We start from the raw sequence: 9269 nt of genomic DNA, 5'->3' as shown, positions 1-9269 counted from the left end.
CCTCAGGCAAATATCTTGTTCGAAAGAAATAATAAAGCCTCCTTAGGCAAAGACAAGTTCGAAATTAAGTTTTAAAATAAATGGGACAATCCCCAATTTAAAGTGGACGCAGCCACTACGGAGTGATATCCACCTCGAACTCCGGCTCAGCAACCGAAGTTTCATTCACCTCCTTGACTGGTGCTTGGTCGGATGGAGCTCTTGGTTCGCCCTCTACATTACAACCATCCTCCAGAGTAACCGCCGGTGCCGCAGGTACTTCGGGTGGGACGACATCCTCCGCCTCACTTGAACCTGGGAAGGACAGTTCCAGTCAACTTTTTTTTAAAAAAAAACAAGTAAGGTGAGAAAAAGGTAGTAAGTGTCAGGAGCCAAGCATTACCTGCCCAGTCTAGACCCGATTCGCTTATAGGAGGCGATTCAGTGAAGAATTCCTCGAAGTCCTGCGGGTTGAAGGTCGAAGTAGGAAGAGCTGCCAGGCGACTCCGCTTTTCAGAAAGATTAGCCGACAGTTTGGTCCTCTCTTGCTCCTCGGAGAAATCTGTATCATGGATTTGATCCAACAAGATCAGGTTGCTCTCGTGCTCCTTGATGTCTGATTCCAAATCTGATCTAGCTTTCTCGGTCTGCATGAATCGGATGGCCCATTGGATCAACTCCATCCCGCGTCCCTTAACCTCCTTTCTGGCTTTTGATGCCAACCTCGCTAACTCGGAGTCACGCAATTTGGCAATCGCCTTGTACTTCGCGTTAAGCTCAATAAGCTGGTTGTTCAGGGTGTCGGCGGTTGATTCGGATTCATGAAGTCTACCCTGAACACCAGATAGCTCGCCCTGGAGTTTGAAATTTTGGTCGTACTGGTCCTGTAGCTCCCCCTTTATCTTCGCAAGCTCGGACGAAAGACCATCAACCTTGTCCTCCAAATCATGCTTGGAGTCGGTAGAAGAGCGGAGGTCAACCTCGAGATTAGAAAACTTGTCCTTCCACGTGTCGATCTCTTTCTCCTGACCAATGACCAACCCTTCGTAATGTTCAATTATGTCATTGAGCTCGCCGTTCGCCTGATATTACACATAAACCCGGAATGACGGATCGGTTCGAAAAATGACGGTAAAGTTAGAAATTGAAGCGGAACTAACCCGAGATGAATGATGAGCATGAAGTAGGTATCGTTCACGAATTGCAGAGCGCCACTTGTTGAATTCCGGCAGGATCGCACCTGACCGGGTTTTGAAGCACCGAAAAACGTTACCTTCTTTCTCCATGGCTACGAAAGCGAAAGAGGAAAGGTTTTAGAAATTCAAAATAAATAAAAGGCGAAAGAATAGTTCGATATGTGCTCCCCACATGATGAAAAGAATACATGTGTATCGTCATACCTGAGAGCGACTTGATCTGAGGAACAAGAGCAGGCTTTGTCTTCGGAGAATCATCTCGAGACTCAGAACTATCCTTCTGAGAAGCTGCACCCAGGATCGTCTTCTCACCACTACGTTGGGAAGAAGAAGACATATCAACAGGACGGGGCGGACCCATTGGTTCAGCAGGAGGGGGCGATCGAGGAGAACGGTCAGTCCGGGCCCTTGACTTCTCTCTTCGCGGAGAAAAACCACTGCGGGATGACCTGTCCCTCTTTTTGCGAATTAAATCCTTGAGCGGTTCGTTGCTAAAGTCATCCCGGGAAGAAAGATGAGAATCACGGTTAGGAGATTGAAACCTCCGGGGAGGACGGTCATCGTGACGTTCACGTCGAGGTGTCAATCTGAAAACGGCGACGGATCTGGCTCCTTCGGTGCTACCGTCGTCAACCAATAAGGTTTTGCTATAGTCTTTTTTGTCAATGGCGGTCGCAAGGAACGCCTTGTTCTCGTCGCAAGCCTCAGCCATCGGCTTGGAGATCACTTTTCGCTGGGCAGTGAGAGCCCGAGCTGACATTCCCTGGGTTGAGGGAGGAGGCGGAAGACGATGAAGATGGTTGGGAGGGCTCATCCTGAGTTTTCGATTGGCTTCTATGAACCGATCAAGAGTGAAAGAATTCCAAAGGGTTTCCCCTTCGAGGATTATTTTGAAGAAGCCAATGAACTCTTCAGTTGGTAAGGTCGGAGCGACGAAAACTGCGAAGTGAAAATAACAAGTTTAATCAATAGGAATAATAAAATTGGAGGAATGTATGCGACCTAATTTCTACCAGGTTTCGCGGACCACTTCGATGGAAGTAAATCTGATAGACTTCCAATCGAAGCAGGGGTTTTCTTAATCAGGAACCAAGGGTGATGCCAATTTTCATCCTTGTTTGGAAGATGCGAAATGACGTTCCTGTTAGTATTAGGGTATGCCGAGAAATACCCTGTCTTCTTCGATGAACTTCTCACGCTTAGAAGTTCATTCAACTCGGGGACCCCTATAATGTATCCGGCTTCCGCCGCTACTGTTATAATTCCAAGTATGGTTCGGAGAAGATTGGGGGTCAATTGAGGAAGAGCGATTTCGAGAACCGCCAAGTACCGAACTAGGGCTTCGGGAAGCGGGAAGGTTAATCCGCAACCCTTGAAATAAATCTCGTACACACAGAAGTAACCATCGCGATGGTTCTCTGGGGATTCTGTGGGGGCAGCTATTTGTGCTTCCGCCATAATTTCCGGCGGAATCCGGCAAAGCTCTCTCAATCACTCGAGGGATTGAAGAGTACAAGTGGATCTATAGTGCGGACCGGCAATATCATTAGGGCGAGTGCATTCGTCATTACTAGGGCGCCTATCGTCGAATGACGGAGACTCGGGTCTTTCGGAGTCAGAAGTCATCGGAGAAGATGAGGAATTTAAAATCCGGCAAAGAAAAAGTCGGCGAAGAAAGAGAAGAGAAAAATTTCGGCTAAAAATGCAAAAGTAAAAGAAGTAATGATGAAAGAAGTTACCTCACGGAGGTTAAGTGATAATGGTGAAACCGCCTTGGGAATCGTGGGGGAAGTGGAAAGGTTTCCCGCTTTAATAGTAAATAATTAATATACGGTCATAATGATGACAGATGTCACTCGGGTAAAAATGGCTAGTGCCGAAATTAAAGGAGTAATGAGATTTTCGGCGGGAAATCAAAGAGATTCTCGAGCGCAATCTTTGGTCATTTAAAGCATTTAAAGTCATCCAAATTGGAATGACTGCATCCCGACACGAGTCCGAAGTGACTGCATCCCGACACGAGTCCGGAGACGAGGTCATGGTTAAGTCGGTCCAAGGACATTTGGGCCGAAAGGCGAGGCCCATAAAGATCAGAGTCAACTCAAATTTAAACGTTGAGCATTAAAATCAAGGAATCAAAACGGACACATTTAAGAAGGAATAATTGTACTTAATTACTCATTTTTAATGTCGTTTCTCTATGTATAAATATGGAGGCCAATGGCCATGTAAAAGGATCTCCCTCTTGAGCAAGAAATACGATAGCAATTAAGAATATCAATTCTAATAATCGGACAACAAATAAAATAATGTTCAGAAGATCCATCTACATTTTATACTTTAGATGTTGTGTGAATCCGACATCCACATTCATGTATTTGTTTTTCATTATGTGATATTTAATAAAATAAATTATTGTAATGCATATATCATATACTTTTTTCTTACCTCCATATTATCTCAAATAAATTTTCGTAACTCATATTTAATAAATGTATTATTATATTTTTTTTTGTTCCAATAGATAATTATATAAAGATAATTATAATGTTTATTTTATTTAAAATTTGAGGTTTATTTGTTTTTTTTTAAAAGCTTCATTAAAATTATTAGTCCTTAAGATTAAAAAAATGAAATCATATTTTCAAATTAAATTTAGTTAAAATAAAATCATTAGAATGAATCCTTCCACTCATAGTTTTTTTTTTTTTTTGCCAACCTACCACTCATATTCAAATTGTGTGAAATATAGAAAAAAAAACTATAAATAAACAATTTTTTAAATAAATCATATATTCAAATATGAAACCATTAGTTGTGAAATTTAGCACTAAAATTTAAACTGATGAGTAAAATTAAAATGTTTTAATAAATGAAGATTTGATTCAAGTTCATAAGAAAACAAATTTAGTTTGTCACTTATAAAATAATATTAATTTAAACTATTATTTGTGAATTTATATCAATTTATTTTGAAAAATAAATCAAATCATGATCAAGCAAATGGCCTAGGCTTAGATATTCCCCAAGGAATATATCCTATGAAGAATAATGGTTCGGGTGAAATAGATAACCAACAAACCAAATTGCCAAACGGACGTGGGGGCTTATAAGAACTAGTTTACAAGCAAGGCGAGCTGCCAAATGGAGATTCTGTTCAACCAATGGATCTTGGCTTTTTTTGCATCCGTACACCAAATATTCTAAGAAGAATGATCAAAGAAATTCATCCTTCGTTCGAGCTAGTTTAAGAGATTACCATGGAGGTCCAAAACCGGGTGTAAATAAGAAAACTTGTGAACCCACCTTACCATCAGCTGAAGCCACGACTTGGAGACCTTCTAAGATTAGAGGGTTCTCTTTTAACTTAGGAAGTCGTCTATATTCACCCCAACAAGCTGGAGTTGCAAAACAGCAAGTTAAATCTACATTTGCTTTATTTGGGAGTGTACACACCTATATTCACACTCAACAACTACTTTCTCAAAACTGTCGTGTTTTGAAGCCTCACTAGTGTATAAGAGAACTTCCATCCTTTAGATATCCCAAAAAATATCTTAACATTAAAATATTATTATTTTAAAACATATCAAGTATTTAATCAAATTTTAATTTTAAAATTAAAATTAAACCATTTCGATGATGACATGTGGGATGAGAGTTTCAAGTGGATTTCTTAAGGGTTCTTCTTTTAAAACTGTTTCTTTATTCTCTTTTCCACTTTTTTTTTTTAATTATTTTAATGAAAAATATCTATTTTAGATACTTGCACCACACCACACTTGATCATATGGATTCAAAATAGACCAAACTTGTCCTTTTTAGACTCAAATGCAATCAAGCTATAACGGCTCTTTCTCTCTTTGATTGTGCGTGTTTTGAAGACCCTCTTTTATATCTAGAGACTTCCAAAGGTGCGCTATTTCCTCTCATAGCTCTCAAGATACGAGCCAACAAAACATTCCATTTTTTGATGATTTTCTCTTAAAGCCTCAAACGGCTATTTTCTTTAAATTTTAAGATTCTTTTCTTATTTTAGCTTTTTATGACCGTTGTCTATGAGCCTATAAAAACTCAACTTCTTTTTTATGTAAAGCACATTTTATGAATTTTTTCTGTTTTTTCATTCCATTCAATGAAATCTAGTTTTCTACAAAGTGTTATCTTTGAGTTTGTGTTATTGTCTTTAGAATTTAAGTGGGTGATATACTTCCTTTCTATTGAATTTGCGGATTAGGATTATTTCTGTGAAGCAAACTCTCTGATTTCGTGTGTTTTAATTGAGAGAATCAAATATAATTGCCACAAGTCAATTTTTTGTATATTGTGTAGTATTATAATCTGGTATAGAAAATTTTATACCGTCTGGTTATAATAAATTCTGTTTCGGTTTAGACGGTTGAGTTTATACTCGGTTTTGTCCACCCGTAGGCCGTAGTGTTGTTCTACACCGTAGATCTGGTGAAATTTCCTTTTCTTCTTCTTCTTCCGGCATTTATTTCTCGATTTCGCTTCCTCATAGACTATTAAAGAAATCATTTCTCAATTTTCCTCAGATTCTCTATCTCAATCGGATTCAATTTGATTCCATATCAGTGTAGTTTTGGTTGATAGAAAAATCTCTTAACGTTTTTGAGTATTTCATATTTATATACAAGTTGTCACTAACATTTTTTCAAATCTTTTATTGAGTTTCTTTTTGATCTCAAGTGTTATTTGGATGGTTATTCTCATAATATTTGTTTTTTCTCATTTTCATCACTGAACTTTTTTTTTAGGATTCAACATAACATTTCTCAAGGAATTTGATAAGCATCTATAGTAATGTAGTTGGAGATTTCATAAACAAAATCCTCAGCAGAATACTCAATTCCATTGGAAAAAAATGAAAAAATTGGGTTTCATATTCTGCTGGGATTTTGTTTATGTAATCCTTAATTTCATAATCATCTTCATCACATGCTGCTCATAGCTGAAGAACCCTGAGAGGCATTATCCTTCGGTCTTAAGAGAGGCAACTCCTTATAATCTTTTGTTTGTGTATGTGGGATGAGAGTTTTTAGTGGATTGCTTAAACCATCTCCATTTCATAACTTTTATGGGTGTCTTAACATAAATTTAATTATAAAATACTAATATTATATTATGGATTTTTTAAAAATAATAACAAACTCAATCAAAGTGTCTTGATGAAGACACTTTTTAAATTAGGGGTTTTTATTTTAGAACCATTTTTTTTGTTCTCTTTCTTACTTTTTGTAATTATTTTAGTGCAAAGTATCTTCTTTAGACATTTGCAATGGAAGTGTTCTAAGTGATTCTTTAAAGCTTTCCTACATGATCCTAGCTGCACCATACCACACTTGATCATATGGATTCAAAAGAGACCAAACTTGCCCTTTTTGGAGTCAAATGCAATAAAACAAAAATGGTCTTTCACTCTTTATTTGTGCGTGTTTTGAAGATTCTCTTTCACATCCAGAGAATTTCAAAGATGCATTAGTTCCTCCCTAAGTTCTCAAGATACAAGACAACAAAACTTTCCATATTTGGCTGATTTTATTTTAAAGTCTCAAACGGCTCTTTTATTTAAAATTTTATGATTCGTTTGGTATTTTAGCTTTTAAAGACCGTTGTCTATGAGCTTAAAAAAGCTTAGTTTTGTTTTCATTCTAAAGCACCTTTTATCATCATATATATAAAAGTAAGGTTTCACTTTCTCCTTATTAGTCCACTTGGCAATAAGAATAAGAAAAAATAATATTTTTAATTAAAACACAAATAAATAACACATATCATCATATACATTTAACTCATACTTTAATATATAACTGAAATCATAAATCTATGCATTAACTTTACTTTCACAAATTATTTTCAATTAAAACACAAATAAATAACCTATTTAATCATATACATTAACTCACACTTTAATATAAAACTGAAATCATAAAATCTATGCATTAACTATATTTTTCACTCAATTTTATTCAACACACAATAAATTAAAATTGTAACTCCCAACTCCCATCACTTATCATTCTATAAATAATCATTTTCTCATTCTCTCATTCACTCATTCACTCATTCTCTCATCCTCTTCTACTTTATCTCAAATCTTAATTTTCATTTTGGTTTAGTTTTAAGATTTTTTTGGTTGGTTGTTGTTGTTGTATGGATTTTAAAAAATCAAATTAAATATAATTGTATAAGCGTAGTTTATAAATTTTAATTTTAGAGATTATATGATATATATATCTCTTACATTCTCTTTGATTTTTTTGAAGACTAATATCCATTGTCTATTTTAGATTATCATCTTATAAGAAGTCATTCTCTCATCCTTTTCAACTATATTCATGTATCTATTTTTTTATATTTCTATATGGGTAATATCAAAGAAAACATCATTGTAAAAATTTGATTCTAAATTTATTTTTAAAAGTATGACATATATCTAACATTGTTTTTTTTTAATTATATTTTCGACACCATACTAGATTATACATATTAATTCTTTTATTTTCCGAAGCAAAATAAAATTTTTGATGACTATAAGAAAACTTTCAGGTTTACTAGTGATGGAGAATTAAGAATATCAATTCTAATAATCGCACAACAAATAAAATAATGTTCAGAAGATCCATCTACATTTTATACTTTAGATGTTTTCTTATTTCCTAACATATTCATGTATTTGTTTTTCATTATGTGATATTTAATAAAATAAATTATTGTAATGCATATATCATATACTTTTTGCTAACCTCCATATTATCTCAAATAAATTTTCGTAACTCATATTTAATAAATGTATCATTATATTTTTTTTGTTCCAATAGATAATTATATAAAGATAATTATAATGTTTATTTTATTTAAAATTTGAGGTTTATTTATTTTTTTTTAAAAGCTTCATTAAAATTATTAGTCCTTAAGATTAAAAAAATGAAATCATATTTTCAAATTAAATTTAGTTAAAATAAAATCATTAGAATGAATCCTTCCACTCATAGTTTTTTTTTTTTTTTGCCAACCTACCACTCATATTCAAATTGTGTGAAATATAGAAAAAAAAACTATAAATAAACAATTTTTTAAATAAATCATATAATCAAATATGAAACCATTAGTTGTGAAATTTAGCACTAAAATTTAAACTGATGAGTAAAATTAAAATGTTTTAATAAATGAAGATTTGATTCAAGTTCATAAGAAAACAAATTTAGTTTGTCACTTATAAAATAATATTAATTTAAACTATTATTTGTGAATTTATATCAATTTATTTTGAAAAATAAATCAAATCATGATCAAGCAAATGGCCTAGGCTTAGATATTCCCCAAGGAATATATCCTATGAAGAATAATGGTTCGGGTGAAATAGTTAACCAACAACCCAAATTGCCAAACGGACGTGGGGGCTTATAAGAACTAGTTTACAAGCAAGGCGAGCTGCCAAATGGAGATTCTGTTCAACCAATGGATCTTGGCTTTTTTTTGCATCCGTACACCAAATATTCTAAGAAGAATGATCAAAGAAATTCATCCTTCGTTCGAGCTAGTTTAAGAGATTACCATGGAGGTCCAAAACCGGGTGTAAATAAGAAAACTTGTGAACCCACCTTATCATCAGCTGAAGCCACGACTTGGAGACCTTCTAAGATTAGAGGGTTCTCTTTTAACTTAGGAAGTCGTCTATATTCACCCCAACAAGCTGGAGTTGTAAAACAGCAAGTTAAATCTACATTTGCTTTATTTGGGAGTGTACACACATATATTCACACTCAACAACTACTTTCTCAAAACTGTCGTGTTTTGAAGCCTCACTAGTGTATAAGAGAACTTCCATCCTTTAGATATCCCAAAAAATATCTTAACATTAAAATATTATTATTTTAAAACATATCAAGTATTTAATCAAATTTTAATTTTAAAATTAAAATTAAACCATTTCGATGATGACATGTGGGATGAGAGTTTCAAGTGGATTTCTTAAGGGTTCTTCTTTTAAAACTGTTTCTTTATTCTCTTTTCCAATTTTTTTTTAATTATTTTAATGAAATATATCTAGTTTAGATACTTGCACCACAC

The 9269-nt window shown here is 34.4% G+C and overlaps 1 pseudogene; it reads right to left on the bottom strand.

Moving 5' to 3' along the window:
• Positions 1-404: 404 nt before the first annotated feature.
• LOC110230552 lies at positions 405-2801 on the bottom strand (annotated as a pseudogene).
• Between the last annotated feature and the right edge of the window lie 6468 nt (positions 2802-9269).

This window comes from Arabidopsis lyrata, assembly GCF_000004255.2.
Source record: "Arabidopsis lyrata subsp. lyrata unplaced genomic scaffold ARALYscaffold_3, whole genome shotgun sequence".
In the NCBI taxonomy this organism is placed as follows: Eukaryota; Viridiplantae; Streptophyta; class Magnoliopsida; order Brassicales; family Brassicaceae; genus Arabidopsis; species Arabidopsis lyrata.
The sequence above is the reverse complement of the archived record's forward strand: the minus strand, read 5'-3'. Positions and strand labels throughout refer to the sequence as shown.